General features: G+C 37.9%; 1 protein-coding gene and 1 pseudogene across 2 annotated transcripts in view; one reads left to right on the top strand and one right to left on the bottom strand.

Moving 5' to 3' along the window:
- Window positions 1-22,923, top strand: part of KIRREL3 (kirre like nephrin family adhesion molecule 3) — a 757,177-nt gene that overhangs the window by 181,998 nt on the left and 552,256 nt on the right. The gene's annotated exons all lie outside the window — the stretch shown is intronic.
- LOC140503205 (large ribosomal subunit protein uL23 pseudogene) overlaps window positions 647-22,923 on the bottom strand; it is a 123,056-nt pseudogene continuing 100,779 nt past the window's right edge.

Below are 22,923 nucleotides of genomic sequence, written 5' to 3'. Positions count from 1 at the left end.
ATAAAAGAGCCCCCTTTTTGACATAAAATATCTCATAGACCTCCACAATCATGATAGTAGTTGTATTTTTACTATCTCTTGATTGAGAAAATATGTGATGACCAAAAGCAACTGTAAATTCAGCAATGCTTTTAATTGTATTTTTATTTTATTAACTAATATAGCTCCAACTTACATTGGGAAAATAGTTGCTTCTTCATTCTACAAAAGGTATGTTCCTTATTTAGGGACTCATATATTGTTTTGTGCATTAATTGTAATGCCATGCCACTTTGGGGATCCACAACCCCTAGATTGAGAACCACTAGTTTAAACATTGACCTGTTTTTCCTTGTCCATGGCCTCCTCTGTCATCTGAAAACCAATGAGGATCTCTTTTAATAGAGCTCCTTTTCTTTTTTTGTCTCCATGGTTTAGGACTGGTCCTAGCTTACTCTCACTAGAATCTTGTCACTAGATTATAGGAGAGCTTTTGTAAACGAAAGTGTTTGGGCCAGACAATTTTATACCATCTATTCTATAATCTCTGTGAGAGGGGGAACTCTGCTTTCCATTTTTCGTTGATATTCTTACCTGTCTTGCACACAGAAGAGTCCTGCATACATTGTTGAATAGACTAGCCTTATCTTTTTTTTTTTTCGGGGAAAACTTTTTATTGTAGGTGCAGTGAGACAGTTGGACACAGTTTAGATGATTCCAATTTTGTTGGCAACATCCAAAGCATCATAGTCTGGAGCAAGCTGGACATAAGCTTCCTTCGTTCCATCAGGTCGGATCAGTGTGTTGACCTTGGCCACATCGATGTCATACAGCTTCTTTACTGCCTGCTTGCTCTGATGCTTGTTGGCCTTGATGTCCACAATGAAAACCAGTGTGTTGTTGTCCTCAGTCTTCTTCATAGCAGACTCAGTAGTCAAGGGAAACTTAATGATGGCATAGTGATCAAGCTTGTTTCTCCAAGGGGCACTTTTCTGAGGGTATTTGGTCTGCCTTCTTCGTCTTAGTGTCTGGAGTCGCCAGAAGGTGGGAGATGTTTGGATCTCCTTCTTTTTGTGGCTATGGACACCCTTCAACACCGCCTTCTTGGCCTTCAAGGCTTGGACTTGGCTTCTGTCTTGGGGGGGACAATGGCTTCCTTCTTCGCCTTTGGTGCCATCTTGGGGGAAAGGCTAGACTAGCCTTTTCTTAAGGGAATTTGTTCTGCAAAGTTTGGGTTCAGTCAAAGGGCTGCATTTGAGAACCTAGAGGACCTTGAGGCCACAGGTTTCCCTACCCCTGGCTAGGGGAAAAGCTGAAGCAGGGATCTGCCTCATAGGTTCTCCTTAAATCCTCTAAGACTTGGGCCAGAAACCAGCTCTGGCTATTTCTGTTGTTGTGACCTCCTTATCTAATTTCTTGTCAGAACTGATAACAGTGCACACTAATGTTAATAGCTGACATTTACAAAGTGCTTTTCAGTTTATTGAGATTATATCCATTATATAATTTGGAAATGTATATAAGACAAATGCCTTGGACTCTTCAACTCTGGGCATTTAGTTGCCTACTGTTAATGTGTTGATAGCCTTCACGATTCAATCATCTTGGGGTCATAGAGCCTTAAAACAAATAACCACACATGGTTAAAGGAACCTTGAGCATTCACCACTCCTCCCCTCTAAGAATCCTAGAAGGCAGTGACACTCTCATAAATCAAAGACCGTAAAGTCCCTATGATCACCACGATGTCTTTTTCATCCAGGCAAAGAATAAATTGGAATTTCTGAAAATGAATTTTCAGGAAAATTAACTGAAGTCAAATACTATTACTTCTACTAATAATAATTTTCATTTCTATAGTTTTAAAAGTTTTTAATGTACTTCACTGCCACATGTCCTGTGTAGTAGGGAGTAAACAGAAAGGACATCTCTGTTCAGGGAACAGGGTTGGAAGAAGCTCAAATTCATAGGCCATTTCCCTTGTGACTCTTCTAGACTTGGGAGGTCCATATACTTACCTTAGATGACCCATCAGATCCTTATCCCTTTCTTGGACAGTTGTCCCCTACCCCAAATGCCACCTCACCCTGGCCTCTCTCCATTCTCTGATCTCCTACCCCCATCCCTCCCTTCTACTTGTCCATTTGTGGCCTTCCTGTCTATGTATCTTTGTTTCACACTTATGTGTGTCTTGTGGAAAGTAAATCATTAAAGTATCAATCATATTACACTTTGGAGTGTATTATTTCTGAGAACGGGGGCTAGACTGTAATATCCATGAAGGCAGGGATCAAGCCTGATTTAAAGTTTATAGTTTTCTGGGCACCTACTGCAATTCTCTGTACATGATGATTGTTTAATAAATGTTGTTGAATGAATGGATATGATATTAATGTTGTCTAGTGCTTTCATTTCTTTTGTAACTTCCCATAGCCCCCAACACAGGATTATTCAGTAAAATGTTAACTAATCAGCCACTTGAATGCTTTTAAAAATAATAGTGGAGGGAACAGCTCACAGGCATTATTTAAAAAGCTAGATTTCTCGTTTTGATTTAGTGATCTCATCCTGGGGAGCTAAGTCTGTTCTGGACTAAGCTGAGCAGAGCACCCCTCTAACTTGACCAGTCTCCTGGTGCTCCAGTTCTCCTTGGCCTGAAGCACTGACAAAGCCACCTTTAGATCATCTTCTGATCTATTTCTTAAAAAAAGCCAAAGTCTTTTAGAACATTGAGGATTCTAGCTGGTAGAATACTTGTCACCACTATCAACTACACATAGCCCAGTAATTGAGTTGCTTAGTGGACAGTATCCCTGTCTAAATGTCATCACCACATAGCATTGTTTACCTGCTCCTAGTCAGCAGCCTGTCCTTCCCTCTGGCTCAAATAACCATAAACTGTTCTTGCTTCTGTCTGTGTGTGTGTGTGTGTGTGTGTGTGTGTATTCATGTATATGTGTATATATGCATATTTGTGTGTCTGGTCTTATACAAAATCAGAACTGGGGAAATACTTATCTGCCTTGTGAGTGACAAATAATACACACGTAATATTATTTGTACACATTCATATAATGCCTGACAGTTTAAAAAATGCTTTCAGAATGGTGGTACCAGTTAGGACACTGAGGTTTAGAGACATTTAGTATAGAGTTAATAGAGACATTCCACAGTCTTTAGCAAGAATGGGGCTCAAACTCAACTTTCCTGATTCCCAGTTGAGCAAGCTTTCTACTGTACAGCAAGGGTATTCAGTAATACTTAGGAGAGTTAAGCAGCTCAGTGGGTAGAATTCTAGGGTTGGTGTCAGGAAGACCTGAGCTCAAATCCAGCCTCAGACAATTACTAGTAACATAACTCTGGGCAAATCATTTGACCACTGCCAAACTCAGTTTTCCCATCAGTAAAATGGGAATGATACTCGCTCCTACCTCCCAAGGTCATTGTGAAGATCAAATGAGATAATTTTTATGCAATACTTAGCGCAGTACTTGGCACATGGTAGTTGCTATATAAATGGTTATTCCTTTCCCCTTTCTTTCCTGATGCAGATAGACTACCTCTCAGTATGAATATGTTTCTGATGCTGCTTATCTCATGAGAGGTCAGGACCAAAAAGATAAATCTTCCTTAGTTTGCAAATAATGCTCATGGGCCAAGTGCTTGGGTATGTTTGATTCTAGTGACCTCATATGAGGTCAGATCCAAGAGGGAAATCTGCCTTGTTAGTGATGAATGCTACACTGGCCAAATGTAACACCTGCCTCCTATGTCATCCTAGAATTTCCATTCCTCACCTTCCTTGAACCCTCCTCCTTCCCTTTAGTAGTTAAAATGGATGGATCCCTTATGTATCCAAATACAAAAGGCATTTGGCAGTACTAATGTCTGCTGTTTAAGTCATATTGCCTCATCAGATCTGGCTTAGCAGCCACTCCTACTGGCTCCATAATCACTTTCTCTGAAGCAGTTGTGGACAGGATGTGCATCTCACTTCAACGTTAATGATAGAAAAGCTTCTTGGATGGGTTCGGTCTATATTTGTGTGTTTTACTGCCATGATGTTAGAGCTGAAATGGATCAAATTGCTTCCCAGTGTGAGCCCAGGGTAATATTTCTCTGTCTTCCCTCTATGGTCAGGCCATGTTTGGCTGCCTCAGTTTGAGCAGTAAGTGAATCCTTGGCCAATTGCCAACATGTTAGAGTTATATGTCTATCTCTTATATCATCTTCAGTGGGAGCTGCATGGCCTTTGGTTGTCTGGGGCGAGTAGGAACACAAACACACATTAATTTCCTGGGGGGAGATGGCTTTCTCTGTCTATCTCAGAGCCTTCTGCTGCTACCCATGGTCCTTTAAACTCCCTTTCTCCAGCAGAACTAGGTGACCTGGCTTTGGACCTTCTTATCTCTTTAATTAGAACGAGCAGGAATGGCAAGAATTCTTTTTCCTATCAGTGCCTTCTTCAGCACCCAAGAGAAAAATACTATTAGCATCTTTTAAAATGCAGAGATGTTCCTAAGCACTTTTTGTGCATATATATTTTCATTGAGCAAACACTTAAAACATACTTACTATGATAAACTGAGGCCTATAGATAAAAAGTAGTTTGGTTAAATGGCCATATCAAAATCTGCTAGAGACATCATCGTCATCATTGTCATCATCATTATCATATTTACAATGCTTATGGATTTCAAAACTTGACATCCACTATCTCTTATCCAAAGCCCACAGTAACCCTATAGATCTTATGCTATACACTATTTCCATTTTTCAAATAAGGAAAATAAGGCCCAAAAAGATTAAGTGTCTTGCTTAAGGTCATATACCTAGTCAAACTTTGAGGTGGGATTTTTAACCTAGATCTTTTTTACAGCATTTTATTTTTTTCCTCAATTACATGTCAAAACAATTTTTAGCATTTATTTTTAAAAGGTTTTGAATTCCAAATTTTTCTCCCTCCCTCTCCTCCCTCTTCCTAAAATGGTAGGTATTTTAATATATGTTGTATATGTGCTATAATGTAAAACATATTTCTATATTAGTCACAATTGTGAAAAAAGAAACAGACCAAAAGGGGGGAAACCATGAAAAAGGATAAAGTAAGTAAAAAAAAGTATGCTTGGATGTGCATTCAGAGTCTATCAATTCTTTATCTGGATGTAGATAGCATTTTCCTTCATAAGTCCTTTGTGCTAATGTTGGATCATTATGTTGCTGAGAAAAGCTGAGTCCCTCATAGTTAATCACTATATAGTGTTGCTCGTACCTGAGAAAAATCATAAAAATGGGAAAAGGACCCAAGTGTACAAAAATATTTATAGCAGCTCTTTTTGTGATGGCCAAGAACTGGAAACCAAGGGGATGTCCATCAACTGAGGAATGGCTGAACAAGTTGTGGTGTATAAATATAATGGAATACTATTGTGCTATAAGAAAAGACAAACAGGTGGAATTCAGAAAAAACTGGAAAACTTATATGAACTAATGCTGAGTGAAGTGAGCAGAACCAGAACATTGTCTATAGTAACAGCCACAGTGTGCGAGGACTGATTTTGATGGACTTAGCTCTTCTCCGCAATGCAAGGACCTAAAACATTTCCAAAGAACTCATGATGCAGAATGACATCCACATCCAGAGGAAGAACTATGGAATCAGAACACAGAATGAGGCAGACTATTTTCTCTTTTGTTAAGTTTTGTTTTGTTTTTCTCATGGTTTCTCACATTCACTATATTTCTTCTGTGCAACAGTCATGTTATGAAAATGTCATAGTATGAAAATGTGTGTAATGGGAATGTATGTGTAGAGCCCCTATAAGATTGTATTGTGTCTTCAGGAGGGAGAAAAAAGGGAGGGGGAGAAAATTTAAAACTTATAGAAGTGAATGTTGAAAACTGAAAACAAATTAATAAATTTGGGAAAAAAATATACTATAGCTTGTTCAGCCATTACCCAATGATGGGCATCCCAATCAATTTCTAATATTTTCCCATGATGAAAAGGGCTGCTATAAATATTTTTGCACATGTAGGTCCTTTACCCTTTTTTATGATAGTTTTTGGGATACAGACCTAGTAGTGGTATTCCTGTATGAAAGGGTATGCACAATTTAATTGCCCTTTAACTATAGTTCCAAATTGTTCTCCAGAATAGTTGGATCAATTCACAACTCCACCAATACATTAGTGTCCGAATTTTTCCATATCCTCTCCAACATTTATCATCCCCCTTTTTGCCATAGTAACCAATCTGATAGGTGTAAAGTGGTACCTCAGAGTTGTTTTAATTTGAATTTTTCTAATCAAATGTAATTTAAAGAACATCTTCATATATCCATAGATAGCTTTTATTTCTTCATCTGAAAATGCCTATTCATATCCCTTGACCATTTATCAATTGGGGAATGGCTTGTATTCTGATGAATTTTGACTCAATTTTCTATATATTTGAGAAATGAGGCCCTTATCAGAGACACTTGCTGTAAAGATTGTTTCCCAGGTTTCTTCTTTCCTTCTAATTTTGATTGTGCATTGGTGTTGTTTGTACAAAAGCTTTTTATTTTGATACAATCAAAATTATCTGTTATATATTTTGTAATGTTATCTTTTGCTTGGTCGTGAATTCTTCTCTTCTCCATAGATCTTATTCCTTGCTCTTCTAATTTGCTTATTGTGTCACCATATGTCTACATTTTAACCTATTTTAACCATATCTTGGTATCTGCTGTGAGATGTTAGTCTATACCTAGTTTGTGCCCTATTGTTTTCCAGTTTTCCCAGAAGTTTTTGTTAAATAGCAAGTTCATATCTCAAAGGCTGGGTCTTTGGGATTATCAAACACTTGGTTACTATGGTCATTTACTACTGTGTTTTATGTATCTAATCTATTCCACTGATGCACCATTCCATATCTTAGGTAGTGCCAGATAATTTTGATGATAACTACTTTATAATATATTGAGATCTAGTATTGCTATGCTACCTTCCTTTGTACTTTTTTTCATTAATTCCTTTAATTAAGGAATAATAAAGTCCATTAATTGACATTCTTGATCTTTTGTTCTTCCAGATGAGTTTTATGGCTATTTTTTTCCAGCTCTGTAAAGTAGATTTTGTACTTTGGTATGACATGGAATATGTAAATTAACCTAGGTAAAATTGTCATTTTTATTATATTGGCTCAGCCTGCCCATGAGCAATTGATATTTTTCCAGTTGTTTAGATCTGTCTTTATTTATGTGAAAAGTATTTTGTATTGTGTTCATATAGTTCCTGGTTTGTCTTGGCAGACAGACTTCCAAGTATTTTATGTTGTTTATAGTTATTTTAAATGGAATTTCTCTTTCTATCTCTTGCTACTGGGCTTTGTTGGTTATATAAAGAAATTTTCATGATTAATGTGGGTTTTCTTATATCCTGCAACTTTGTTAAAGATATTAATTATTTCAAGCAGTTTTTTAGTTGATTCTCTAGAATTCTCTATTTATACCATCACATATCATCTGCCAAAGAGTGATAGTTTTGTTTTCTTATTGCCTATTCTAATTCCTTCAATTTCCTTTTCTTCTTTTATTGCTACAACTACCATTTCTATTACTATATTAAATAATAGAGCATCATTGTTTCCCTCCTGATCTTGTTGGGAAGGCTTCTAGCTTATCCCCACTACAGATAACGTTTACTGATGGTTTTAGATAGATACTGCTTATCATTTTAAGGAAAATTTCTAGTGTTTTTAGTAGGAATGGACGCTGTTTTTGTCCAAAGCTTTTTCAGCATCTATTGAGATACTCATATGATTTCTATTGATTTTGTTATTGATATGGTCAATTAGGTCAATAGTTTGCCTAATTCTGAACCAACCCTGCATTCCTGGTATAAGTCCCACGTGGTCATAGTATTTAATCCTTCTGATATATTGCTGAAATCTCCTTAGTAATATTTTGTTTATTTTTTTTTTTACTTTACAAATCTTTTTTTCTTTCTTTTTTAATGTTTATTTATTTATTTTTAGTTTTAATTCATTTCCACAAAATTTTGAGTTCCAGATTTTCTCCCCATCTCTCCCCTCATCCACCCCTAATACCTTGCATTCTGATTACCCCTTTCCTCAATATTCCCTCCCTTCTATCACACCCCTCCCTTATATCACACCCCTCCCTTCTCTTATCCCCATCTTCTCTCTTTTCTTGTAGGGCAAGATAGATTTCTATACCCCATTACCTGTATTTCTTAGTTCCCAGTTGTATGTAAAAACAATTCTCGACATTCATTCCTAAAACTTTGAGTTCTAGCTTCTCTCCCTCCCTCCTTTCCCACCCATCCCCATTGAGAAGGCAAGCAATTCAATATGAGCTATATATGTGTGGTTTTGCAAAAGACTTCGATAATAGTCATGTTATGTAAGACTAACTATATTTTCCTCCATCCCCTCCTGCCCCCAATTGATTCTATTCTCTCTTTTGACCTTGCCCTCCCCAAAAGTGTTTACTTCTAATTACTCCCCCCTCCCATTTGCCCTCTCTTCTATCATCTCCCCCACCCCACTTGTCCCCTTCTCCCCTACTTTCCTGTAGTGAAAGATAGATTTTCATACCAAATTGAGAGAGCATGTTATTCCCTCCTTAAGCCAAATGTGAAGACAGTAAGCTTCACTTTTTCTCTCTCACCTTCTCCCTTCTCTCCTCCATTGAAAAAGCTTTTTCTTGCCTCTTTTATGAGAGATAATTTGCCCCATTTCATTTCTCCCTTTCTTATCCCAATATATTCCTCTCTCACCCCTTAATTTATTTTTTTAGATATCATCCTTTCTTATTCAGCTCACCCTGTGCTCTCTGTTTATATACATACATATGTGTGTGTGTGTGTGTGTGTGTGTGTGTGTGTATAATCCCTCCAACTAGTCAAATACTGAGAAAAGTCTCAAGAGTTACAAATATTATCTTTCCATGTAGGAATGTAAACAGTTCAACTTTAGAAAGTCCCTTATAATTTCTCTTTACTGTTTACTTTTTCATGATTCTCTTGATTCATATGTTTGAAAGTCAAATTTTCTATTCAGTTCTGGTCTTTTCATCAAGAATGCTTGAAAGTCCTCTATTTCATTGAATGACCATTTTTCCCCTGAAGTATTATACTCAGTTTTGCTGGTTAGGTGATTCTTGATTTTAATCCTAGTTCCTTTGACTTCTGGACTATCATATTCCAAGACCTTTGATCCCTCAATGTAGAAGCTGCTAGATCTTGTGTTATCCTGATTGTATTTCCACAATTCTTGAATTGTTTCTTTCTAGCTGCTTGCAATATTTTCTCCTTGATCTGGGAACTCTGGAATTTGGCTACAATATTCCTAGGAGTTTCTCTTTTTGGATCTCTTTCAGGAGGTGATTGGTGGGTTCTTTCAATATTTATTTTGCCTTCTGGTTCTAGAATATCAGGGCAGTTTTCCTTGATAATTTCATGAATGGTGATGTCTAGGTTCTTTTTTTGATCATGGCTTTCAAGTAGTCCTATAATTTTTAAATTGTCTCTCCTGGAATTATTTTCCAGGTCAGTTGTTTTTCCAGTGAGATATTTCACATTATCATCTATTTTTTTCACTCTTTTGGTTTTGGTTTCTCCAAACCAATTAACTTCCAGCTGCTCCATTCTAATTTTTAAAGAATATTTTCTTCAGTGAGCTTTTGAACCTCCTTTTTCCATTTGGCTAATTCTGCTTTTGAAAGCATTCTTTTCATTGGCTTTTTGGACCTCTTTCACCAATTGAATTAGCCTATTTTTAAAGGGGTTATTTCTTCAGCATTTTTGGGGTCTCCTTTAGCAAACTGTTGACTTGCTTTTCATGGTTTTCTTGCATCGCTCTCATTTCTCTTCCCAACTTTTCCTCTACCTCTCTTACTTGATTTTCAAAACCCTTTTTGACCTCTTTTGTGGCCTGAGACCATTGCATATTTATTTTGGAGGTTTTGGATGCAGAAGCCTTGACTTCCTCTGATGTTATGCATTGTTCTTCCTCATCCAAATGAATGAAAGAAAATACCTGGTCACCAAGAAAGTAACCTTCTTTGGTCTTATTTTTTCCCTTTTTTGGACATTTTCCCAGCTAGTTACTTGACTTTTGAGTCCCTTGTCAAGAGGAAGGTATACTCTGGAGACCTGTAAGTTCTCAGTTCCTCCAAGATGGCACAATCAAGGGAGAGGAGTTTACTCCTCTCTTGGCATGGACTGGAGCAACCAAAAACTTTTCTGCCCAGAATCTATAAGTAGAATTCCCTCTCCACAACCACCCCCAGCTCCACCATGCCTGTGCTCCTCCTCACCACAGGGCCCTGCTCAGGGCTGAGATTCAGAACAGCAGCTCAATTCCCCCAGGGGCTTTAGGCCAAGGGCTCCAAAAATGGATGCTCCTGCAGCAGTGACTGCAGCAGGCGATCTAGACCATGTTCCTTTCTCCTGGGTGAAGGAGCTTTCTCACTGACCTTTGAAGCTGTTTTTGACATTTGTGGGTTGAGTAATCTGGGAATTGCTGCTGCTGGTGGCTCCCTGAAGCCTGTTCTAGTTCCTGTCCCTGCCACGCCATAGCCTATGCTGGACTATGCTCTGCTCCACACCCAGTGCAATAGACCTTTCCTTTTGGCCTTCCATGCTGTCTTGGGCTGGAAATCTCTTTCACTCTGTCATTTTGTGGCTTCTGCTGCCATAGAATTTGTTTAGAGTCATTGTTTACAGGTATTTTATGGGCTATGTGGGGGAGCTTCTATAGGTCCATCTTTCTCCTCCATCATCTTGGCTCTGCCCCATTGTTCAAAATTTTTGCATCAACGTCAATTAGGGAAATTGGTCTATAATTTTCTTTCTCTGTTTTGGCTCAGCACCATATTTGTGTCATAAAAAGAGTTTGGTAAGACTCATTTTTCACCTGTTTTTTCAAATAGTTTGTACGGTTTTGGAATTGATTGGTCTTTAAATGTTGGTAGAATTCCCTTGTGAACCCATCTGGCCCTGGGAGTTCATTAGTGGCCTGTTTAATTTTCTTTTGTCTCAGGGTTCTTGTGCCAGTGGCTGCAAACCCTGACCCTTTACCTGGTGCTGCACTGATGTCCTAATGCCTATGGGGGACTCTCATGTCTGCTGTTGTTCTGAGGAGGTGGGGTGGGAATTAGCTGGCATTGGTGGGGGCCATAGGACTCTGGTAGCTTAACTGATGCTAAGTTGGGGTCTTAATGCTGGTGCCTCATGTATGCTGAGGCCAGTGAAGTGTTTCTGTACTTTCCCTAGGCTACACTGAAGCACAGGTAGTCTGGCTACTAGAGGCTACCTTTTTGCCTGAGGCTATGCTAAAGCCACAGTAGTTCTCAGAACTAGAATAGGCCATTACCCTGTTTATGCTGAGGCATGTGGCAAGTCCTGATGTTGGTGTTTGCCTGCTCCCTGGCACTGGGGCTCAAGATCTCCCACTGGTTTGCTCTGGTGGGGTTTACTGCTGCCTTGTTGGACTGTGTTCCCCTTTACCAAGTGAGACAGACCTTTCCTGCTGATCTTCCAAGTTTCTTGAAATTGCTTCACCCCATCTTTTTTGCTGGTTCTACTGTTCCAGGATTTATTTGCAGGTGCTATTTATGGTTGTTTGGAATTGAATATGGGAGAGTTATGGCAATTTACTGTTTGCTATGCCATCTTGACTTCCAGAAGTAGAATCACCCAGATCTTCTTGACTCCAAATCCAGTGCTGTATCCACTATGCCACCAGATAATCTGAGAAACTAGAGAGCTGAGTACAAATTACTTGAGAGGCATCATAATGCAGTAGAGACATCATTGAACTATAAGGATATAATCTTGAGCCCCAGTTGGGACAATTTTGTAACCATGGGCATAATATTTAGACTATTCTGGACCACAATTTCATCATCTATGAAGTGGTGATTATAATACTTGCAAACCTTCCTCTTAGGATTGTTATAAAGAAAATGCTTTGCACATGCTTTATTAACACTATTAAAAATGTGGAATTTTCTTTGTAATAGTAGGAAATTTGACTCAAAGATCTCTAATTTCCCTTGCAGTCCTAGAATTCTGTTATTTACCCAAGGGAAGAGTAGTTTGTGGGACTACTTAAGCAAGTTTTTTAATATACTAGAGCAGGAAGTATTAACTTTTTTATTTGTCACAAACCCCTTTGGCAGTCTGCTAAAGCCTATGGACCATTTTCAGAATAATGGTTTTAATAAAATATATAGAATCATGAAGAAATCCAAAGGTTAGTGAAAATAAAAGTGTGATTTTTTTTTACCCACCCAAGTTTGTGGATCCCCTGAAATCTTTCCTCAGACCCCTTAGTAGTCTTGGAAATCTGTGGACACCCGGTCTAAGAATCCTTCTATGGTTAGCGACAAATTCTCATTTATTTGTGTATATTTCTTGCAGCTACCACTGTGCCTTGCACATGGTAGGTAATTTGATTCAACTGACATTAAGTGCCTATAATGTGCTAGGAAATATTTTGGGAGATACAAAGATGAAAAAAAAATGGTTTATTCCCTGTCCTTATGAAACTTATGGTCTCCTGGGCAACTATGACATTTATGCAAAAATATCTCACATACCTCCATTATATATTTCATAAATGTACGTTGAGAAAATAGACTAAAATATGTAAAGGGTTATTTTTCTAAGATTGGTAGCTACCTATCTTGCTTAAGAGAAAACAAGAAATAGATTTGAAGTGAAGTAGAAAAACTTCATAGATGGAAATACCTCAAACTAAGCCAGATTGTACTTTCCTGGGTTTTAAAAACTACCCAGAGGCAGAGGTGGAGGGAAGATAGCTTATTATAACCTTGGAGGTCAAACAGTATTTATGGAGCCCAAAGCAGGTCACATTTAGAATGCAGTAAGGATGAAATATTCCAAGAGAACTGGTTGGGGAGTCAAAAAATACCATAGAAGAAAATAAATCCATGCAAAGCTTATTAAAACGGATATCATCCCCATTTTCCATCCTATAAACCCAGGAAAGGGGAGTGAGAAGGGATAAAAGCAAAGTGGTGCTGCTTATTATCATAAACGAAAACAGTCTCCTCTTATTAAAGACTCAAATTATGGACGACAGATAACTCCACGAGATGGCAGTTCCCAGAATCAATAAAACTCTAGTTTGTTTGGAAAGCCAAGTTGCCGATACGCCAAAATACATATTTTGCAAATTGCTTCATTTACATTTGAAAAGACCAAACCTTAATTCTTCAAGAAGCTGAGTGGAAGGAAGGGAAAGAAAAAACCACAGCAATTTAAGCATCTTTTCGGTCCTGCAATATACATAATCTGATTGAAATTGATAGTAGTTGAAAAAAAAGAAAAATGTTTTTCCATTTTGGCGGGGGGTGGGGGGGGCGGCAATTGTCAGCATTGCACTGTCATCAGAGAGCTTTTACTGACTTTACACTGGAGATAACAAATACTCCTTATGGGATCACACCCCCACAAAAATTATTTCCTCCACTTACAATGCACACTTTGTAAAGGATGTGGAAAGAATGTGTGTGCCCTAGAAATTCTCTAGAAGCATATGCGCTCTCACTCCAACTGAAAGACTTTCCAGCTTTTGTTTTAGTGAAGTTAGTATACTCTAGTATACTGAGCAATAGCAAAGTGCTATGAAAATTGGGTTGTCATTATTTTTTTTGAGCTCTTGTTCTATCTTGCTACTTTAACTTTAGTTGGTCACTTGGCCACACTGTACCTTGGTGTACCATTTCCTTTTAAATGAGTGTAAAATTGTTTATCACAGTTCCTTTAAGTTCAGAAAAAGGTACCAAAAGTGAAGGAATGTCATAGTCTCCTTTCATGGAGATTGTCCTTCTTTCCCCTTTCTATGAAAATTATGAAAATTATAACCCCAATAGAGAGTCTAGAATTAACTGAGGGAAGCCTCAGTGCCCATTCAGGGGTCCCATGTGTTCTTAATGAGAGAAAATAGATCTCCTGGCATGGGAGTCACTTAAGCCTGTTTTACAGCAGACAGTGAATTTCAGTGTTGTATTATTTGAAGCAGCTGTCCACACTGACTTTGAGAGTCTTTAGGGAACTCTGATGAAGAACCCCAGCTTTATGATCTCCTCTTCAGAAATCAACCCACAGAGAGAAGAAACCCAGCCACAATGCCTTGATCTCTCTGAGAGGATGCCTGTAATTTCAAGTTCCCCAACTAAAAGGAAAGAGATTTGATGACTTTGGGGCTAGGGAGGAAGGGAACCAGAGATAAAGGAGCATTTGCCTTTAGAGGTATTTAAGTGACTCTTGGGCCGTTCATAGAAGATATTTGTCCCATGAAAGTAAGAAGCTAAGCTAGTGTTACCTCTGTGTAGGACTTAAGATTCGGGAGGTGGGATGAAAGAAATCAATATTCCTTTATTCTTGTAACAACTATCCAACCCCTTCGCATATGTGGTATTTGTGATGATGGCTAATAGCAATTGAAACAATAAATCTCTTTTGTACACTGACATGAATAGTCTTGTGATCTAAGAAAAAGCTCATTGAAATAAGAAACAGAAGATCTGAGTTCAAGTCTTACTTTGGCAACATTCTAACAGTATGACCTTGGACAAGTTCCTTAACTGGCTTACCTAATAAAGTTGTCATGACAGTCAAAAAAGATCATTTGTTCTAACATCCCCAGTAAACCATAGGTTTAAAGTATTATATGAAAAGAACCATGTGGCACAGAAGAGCCTTGGAGTTCAAGCCTCGACTCTGCTGTTTGTTTCTATTTGGTGGCTCAGATTCCTTGTGCAGAGAATAGGAACAGTAATATCTGCTTCATCTCCCAAACAGGGTTATTGTGAGGACCAAAAGGAGATACTGTTTAGGAAAGTGTTTGAAAAGAGGAGATCGCTGTGCTCATAGAAAGGATCATTATAATTAACAATAATGCTGTAATAATTAATAGAGGAGGATAATATAATATTAAATACTATTCACAGCCATATACCTTCCCCTATAGGGCAAACACATGTGTAAGCAAACACTCAAATGTTACCAATTGATCTCAAACACGACATTGTTACCCAACAAACCAACTCTAATATACATACATACATATGCATAAATACACATACATACATATATACAGATATATGTACACATGTACATGTATGTTTATATGGCATGCATATGTATGTGTGTATATATCTACCTATACATATGAATACACACCCGAACATATAAGCTAGGTTGGAACAATAGCCTCCTCTAGCCTGTTCTCTTAACAAAAACAAGTTTGTATTATTAAACAATGATCACTTAGAGAGGTACAAGGAGTATGGAGTACTTCCTGGGGTCATCAGGCAAAGGTGAGACTCCCAGTGGAATCCTTAAATGCTAAGGCACTGGTTCAGTTCAATTCAAGAAACATTTTAAGTGCCTACTATATGTAAAGCAGCCTAAATGGACTCTGATGCTACAAAGCCAAAAAACAAAACATTTTCTGCACCATAGAAGTTTATAATGTATCACCTAGGGAGAACAAGGAAGGGTGGGCAGTGGTATATGGAGTAAGCAATGAAACAGGGGCTAAGTGAGTTTCTTCTACTTCACATATTTGCCTGGGGCTGGCCCTGCTTACATCTATTTTAGGTTTTTCTTTTTCTTTTTAAAGTTGTGTCCAGTTCTTCCCCATTTGGAGTGTTCTTGGCAAAGATAGTGGAGTGATTTGCCATTTCCTTCTCTAGCTCATTTTTAAAAATGGGGAAACTGAGGCAAACAGGATCAAGAAACTTGCCCAGGTTCACACAGCTAATAAATGTCTGAGGTTGAGTTTCAACTCATGAAGACAAGTCTTCCTGATTCCTGTTTCCAATGCTCTATCCACTGTGCCACCCAGCTGCCCCTGCCCACCTCTATACAGCCTATAATATGAATGTGGCTATAGTGCAAACAGAAGGTATAATATTAGTTCAGCTCTAGATAGTACTAGGTTACATCTCCCTGGTCACTCAAGATATTCTGCATGGTACTCTCCATGGTACCACTTGATAAATAAAGATGTTCTGTTCCTACCTGTTGAAAATAGATTGTTTGCGATTGCTATTCATTCATCTGTTATTTTAGAAAGTAAAATGAATAAAACTTATGCAGGTCACAGGCATTAAAGAGGCTTTTCATATCAATTTGGGAGGAGATGTCAGCTTTGATTTATTAAGTAAAGTTCCTATACTGGCTAGTGGTATGTGTTGTCAGTTTCCTGATAATGGATAGCCCTCATAGCTGACTGTGTTGTGATGATTACACTTCTCCTCTCTCTCAATCTCTCTCTCTCTCTCTCTCCCTCTTTCTCTCCCTTTGTCTCTCCCCCCCTCGCCTTCTCCCTCTCTCTCCTCTTCCTCTTTCTCCCCCACCCCCTTCTGTTAAATAGAGGCATCACTGTGAGCACTGCCCTATCCTCTTTCACACATCTGCTTTTCACCTCTACCCCTTCCTCCAGCCCCTTTCCCTGAAGGGTCTCTTTTCCCTCCTCTAGCTTGGTAAATGGAATACATTTTTGGACTTTCAAAGCCGATTTTCCTCTTAACTTGCCTGATTACATGTCAAGAGGAACATAATGGATAAGAAGTGTTACACTTAGTCTCTCTTAGTTCTCCTCAGTGACTGGGGTTTGTCCTCTTCCTGATGATCAGTTTCAGATCACATCACCTACGTAGTAAGAAGAAAGACCTGAAATTTACTTAGTGCTTGAAAATTTACAAAGCATTTGATATATATTGTCTCAAAGACTGATGGTACATTTTAGGTCTTTCATATTCTCAGAATACAAAGATTAGGGATTTTGTCAGAGCAGATACTCCATGTTCTAGTACAGAACACAAACCTTCTGTGCCTCACTAGATGGTCTTCATGATTTTCTGTGGCTTGGAAAATTAATCATTTGGTGATAATGAGCAATTGCAATTAATTGCAATTAGCTAGACTTCTATTTGAATGAAAGACACAGTGTTTGATGAATCTCATACATAGAGTCTTTGCAACTTCGCAAAATTTGCCAGATTTTGAAGACCCAACTGATTTGTTTATGGATATTCCCCATAGTATGAAATTGGGCCATAGCAAAATCTGACTCAAGGGTGTATTGGAGATGTGAAGTCTCTTTTGTTAAGTAAAAAATACATAGATGTAGGAGGAACAGTGGCATAGTGCATAGAGTCCAGAACTTGGAGAAATAAAGACTTGGGTTCACATTCCACTCCTGACACTGGCTATGTGACCATGGGCAAGTTATTTAAGCTCTCAGAATCTCAGTTTCCTCATCTATAAAATGGGAATAATGAAAATGGTAGAACCCCCTTTACAGGGTTTTTGTAAAGGTAAGATAAGTTCATATATGTGAAGGATTTGCAAATTTAAAAACACCATAGACTTCTACAGTCATCACCATCTTCATCATCAGGCTTGTAAGAATAATCATGAATATCATTATGTGAGCTTACTCATTTTCAGTTCCTGATGTCATCATCAAACATTGTAATAGTTGAGGGCCTTCCAATTTTTTTGTCATATATTTAAGCTGAATGGGACCATGAAGCTCTTCTAGCCCAACCTCCTTCTTTTGAGTTGAGGAAACTGAAGCCCAGGGAAATTAATTGATTTGTCTAAGCTCATAATGGTAGTAAGGGAGAAGTCAAGAATTCAAACTGATCATTCAAAAGGCCAAATTTTAAAATGTATCCATTCAAAAACAGAGATCCATCTATGGTGTCATCAGTCTGAATGTTCCCTCCAAAAACATAAATCAGAGATCATGACTGAAATCATCAATGCCTGCCTGCCTGTGTAACTTTGGTCTTCAAGGACAAACATTGATTTCAAAATGGGTCAATAATCCAATAATTCCATTCTTGGAAATATATTCAAAAAGGGTCATCAGAAACAAAAACTAAACAAAGAACAATTTGTTTAAGATTTTCATAAAAGCATTACATGTAATTATAAAAATAGATAAACTGGAACAAGCCCACCTGTCCAGTGACATGTTAATAGCTAACTTAATTGTGGTAAATTAAGCAATGGTAATATGCCATTAAGATGACCAAGTACAAGGAATACAAGGAAAATCCAAAGATCTTCATTAAATAATGTAAAGTTAAAAAAAAGCTAGACTAGAAGGATATATAGCCCACACTATCTATAAGTGAATAATAATGTATAGACAACCGCAATAAAGATTTAAGATGAAACAGTTTTAAATAGTTTTTTCAAAGTGTTAAAACTGAAGGGGACTTTCAATGTTATCTAGTATAACCCCTTCATTTTATAGACAAGAAAACAGAGGCCTTGAGAGGATAAATTACTTACCCACAATCACAGAGGTGGTAGGTGATTGGATGAGGATGTGAGCCCACTTCTACTGACTCAAAATCCAGGGTTCTTTTCCATTGTAATAATGATTTTAAAAGTTAATACTTTATATTTTGTAATTAATTTAAATACAAGTATTTACTAAGCAAGTTTTAATAAATCATTTCATTTATCAAAGTGTGGGTGAAATTTAAAGATGAATTTCATTTTGGTAAAGGAACAGTATGATGTGCCCTATGAAGCTATTTACCAACATTCAGTCTCCATTCCTGTCATTTTGTATATTTATCTCCCCAAAGACATTAACCTTCTACTCTGTCATATTTCAGTTCAGGTCTTGTAGGGACTATCATAAAAGTTGTAAGAGGCTCAGGAGGATTGGCTTCTCGGAGTTTAGAAAGACCTCTTAGTTTGAGATAAATTTATGTATCGTTTCAAAGAAAGTCTTGGGATCAGATGAATTGAGAACTCTGAGGTTCTTCATATAACCAAGTAAATTCCATGCACTTGCATAAAACCTGTATTTCTTGGTTCCTCCTGAACTTCATCCCTATTCTTTCACCATTAGTCACTCATTTGTTATGAAGAAGACAATTTCTCAAAATAAAAATGGATGCTCTATTGAATCAGACTAGTGGTCAGCTAAGCATTCTGTCTTGCACAGTGGTTCGAAGGGACATTTTGTATGATTGTAGTAGTTTCCTTTAAGGGAATGGGGTAGACCCAGAAGACTTATAACTTTCTCTTAATAGCCCATTATAGATCTATCATCCATGAATGTATCTAAACTCTTCTTGAACATTTTCAGCCCGCAACACCTCTTGGGAGTGAGAAGTTTTCCAACCCTGGATTATAAGCCATTAAATCCAACTCATAGCCAAGTTTGGTAATGAAGACAGGTGAATTTCATTTGCCACGAGGGACCAGTAATAACAATCCAGAATCACCAGCGCATTTCAAGTGATTAAAAGGAGGTCCTGTGCAGAGAGATTAGAGGAATTTGTATTGGTTAGCCTCTGAAGGAGGACAAGATCTCATCTAATCATTGTCTTTTGATATTTGAAAGGTTGTTAATGTGGAGAATGGGGGCCAGATGTTTTTCATCTCTACTTAGAGAAGAAAGGGGATTAAATTATAGAATTACATAAATAGCTACAAGAAAGAATTTCCACACAACAAAGAATGGTTAATCCCTGAAATGAATTACTGAGGGTGGCCATATTAGCTCCATCTCTAGAGATAGTTAAGAATAAGATGAATAACTATTGGGCTGAAAAGCTTCATGAGGCATAAGGATAGACTAGATGACCTCCAGTATGCTTATCAGTTTTGCAAGAGACATAAATCTATGAGGGATGGCTAACATTTCAGATGGCAGAATCAGAATCCCAAAAGATCTCAACTGTCTAGAATGATAAGATAGATTTATAGAAATGAAATCTTTAAAGGGAAAATAGAAAGCACATTAATTCTGAACTTAAGATCAAAAAATGAGTCACAAAATTGCAGGATGGAAGAGGAAGAAACCTGGCTCCACCCATTCAGGTCCATAGGAAAAATCCTGAGAGATTTTGTACAATTGAAAGCCAACTGGGAGATTTGCCACTCAAAAGGCTAATGAAGCCTTCAGCAGCCTTAATAGAAGTGAATGATGTAGAATGATAAAGAGTATAATCCTTTTGTCTGTTTTGACCATACCTGGAGTATTGTGCTCAGTCTGGGTGCCACAGTTTTGGAAGGACATTGACAATCTAGAAAGAATATAGAAGATGGCAGCCAAGATAGCAAATAGAAGCAAAATTTTATCATAGGAGGATTAGTTAAAGAAGCTGTGGATGTTTATCTTACAGAAGAGAAAACTTAGGGAAGACATGATAGCTGTCTTCATGAGAAGAAGACTGAGAAGAGTGGAATTAGGAGCAATCAACAGAGGTTGCAGAGAATCAGACTTAAGGCTGATATAAGTAAATAGCTTTCTAATAATTAGAGCTATCCAGAAGTGAAATTGACTTCCTGGAATGCAATTGATTCTTATTTGTCTTGTCCTTCCTTCACCTTTCCAAAAACTCATACTTATCACATATGTAGCCTTTCTATTTCCCTACAAGTTTGAGAGAAAGAGAGAGAGACAGAGAGAGAGACAGAGAGAGAGAGAGAGACAAAGACAGAGACAGATGGAATCGGAGAGAGACAAAGAGAGACAGAGTATACAGGGCACTTCAAATAGAGACTTGGTAATCACAAAAGCAGAGGAAGAAGGTCTTATAAAGGAGAGGAAACCAAGAAGTACCAGCTTCATCAGTCATTATTAAGTTCCTACTATGTGCCAGGCACCAGGCCAATCCCTGTGGATACAGATTTAAAAAATAAAACCATTTCCTGACATTGAGAAGCTTACAACTTAGCCAAGGAAGATATGCACACATATAGGGATATGAAAAATAGCTGCTAGGTGATCTTAAGACACTGGTTAACTGAGGGAATTAGGAAAGGTTGTAAGCCAAAGATAGTACTTGAAATGAGCCATGAAGGAAACTAAAAATTCTGAGACAGAGGTAAAAAAGAGTTCATTCTAGGTATGGGGGACAACCTGTGCCAAGCCTGAGGTAGGATAAAGGATACCCTGAATGAAGATCCGTAAGCCAGTTTGTCTGAACTGCAATGTATACAGAGGAGAACAGCATGCAATAAGGATATGGAGATAGATTGGAAAGGGCTTTAAGCAGCAACAGTAGCACCTGTATTTAATCCTAGAGGCCATAGGGGAACACTGGAGTTTCTCGGGTGATGTAGTTATATAGCCAGATTAGCACTTCAGGAAAGTCAGTTTGGCAGTGATGTGAAGGATGGATTGGATCAGGGAGAAACCTGAAACAAGGAAAGTAATTAGGAAGTTCTTGCAATAGTTTAGGTGAGAAGGGATGAAGTGCTGAACATCAAGAATAAAGGAGCTGTAAAAAATTAGATTAAGCTGTATAGGACAAAGAGAAAGTTATGGTTACAGAGCAGAAGCTAAGAAAGAGCCAAATTCTGCTGCTCTATTTTTTCTTCCACTTACATTCCAAGAACAACTTTTAGGGTGAGGCCTTTGAGACTTCTGGAAAGGTTGTCGTTTTCCTTGTTTGTTATTTTTTCCCCACTAGACTCTAACTATGTGAGTAGTAGGAAAGAATGTTGTATAGAAAAGGTGGTACAAAGTCATTGCAGAGGTGTTTGATTTGATCCTAAAGGTGACAGGGGAGTTATTCTAGGGTAAACACCGTGCTATATCATAGAATACATGCTAGAATTAGGAAGGCCCAGTTTCAAATTCCAACTTTGACACTAGATATGTAAATATGAGCAAGTCATAAATGACATCAATCTCTCTGTGCCTCAACTTCCTCACCTGTAAAATGGGGATCATCATATCCAAAGTATCTGTCTCACAGAATTGTAAGGATCATATGAGATAAGGTATATAAAACATTTCCCAAACTTTAGAGTACTGTACATTTTCTCATTATTGCTATAGATTTCTAAGATAGAGAGCAAGGTGAGTTAGAAAGAGCACTTCTTTTGTGACTAAATCTCAATTCTATTGGTCTAGTCTAGAACAAACATTTATTAAGTACCTACTATATGGCAGGCATTGCACTGTGTTAATCACTGGGTATGCAAAGAATGGCAGGGGGGACTTCAGGGAGCTTACATTCTCTTGGGGAAGATAATATACAAATAAATCTGTACAAATAAAATGTAGACAGGACAATTTGGAGATAATCTCAGGGGAAGGCACTAAGATCAACGAGGACTGGGAAAGGTTTCTTGTAGAAGGTGGAATATTCATTGACATTTGAAGGAATCTAGGAGGCAGAGGTGAGGAGGGAATTTGAGACTAAGGGATAGCTATTGAAAGTGCTCAGAGTTAGGAGAGAGAGTGTCAGACTTCAAGGCACAGCAAGGAAACCAGAGTCACTAGATCAAGGGTTATGTAGAGACAAGCAAAGCATAAGAACACTGGAAAGGTAAGAAGGGGCTGGGTTACAAATATCTTTGAATGCCAAACAGGATTTATATTTGATCCTAGAATAGGAAATCTCTAGAATTTATTAAAAGGAGGAGTGAGAGGTGGTGACATGGTCAGACTTGCATTTTAGGAAGATCAATTTGAGAGCTGAGTGGATGTTGAGAGAATCATTTCATCTTCCTGAGCCTGAGTTTTCTTATATGATCTCTAAAGTACAATCCAGGGTTAACAGTCATTCCATGGTCATCTGGGATCTGGGTTAGGTCAGCATTATCTCCTTAAGATTCTCAAATGAAGAATTAACAGGAAGGAAGATGCACTGAATTTTGGAAGCTTCTTTTTATTGTTTCATTAATAGGAAATAGAAATAATGCCCTCTTCAAAGCCCAAAGTCTGCCAAAAAGTGGAAATCTGCCAATTATCTATTCCATTTGACCAGTGTACAAGACAACTCCAATAAATCAGTCCCACAGTGGATTGCTGTTTCTTTCCTCCCCAGGTTCCTTTGTGGTACACTCCTTTAATGAGAAGCACATCCTGTTTCTCTTGATATATATGCTTCCTTTCCCTTGCTCAAA

The sequence above is a fragment of the Notamacropus eugenii genome, chromosome 5 (genome assembly GCF_028372415.1).
Source record: "Notamacropus eugenii isolate mMacEug1 chromosome 5, mMacEug1.pri_v2, whole genome shotgun sequence".
Lineage (NCBI taxonomy): Eukaryota > Metazoa > Chordata > Mammalia > Diprotodontia > Macropodidae > Notamacropus > Notamacropus eugenii.
This window is presented reverse-complemented; position numbering and strand designations above follow the sequence as displayed.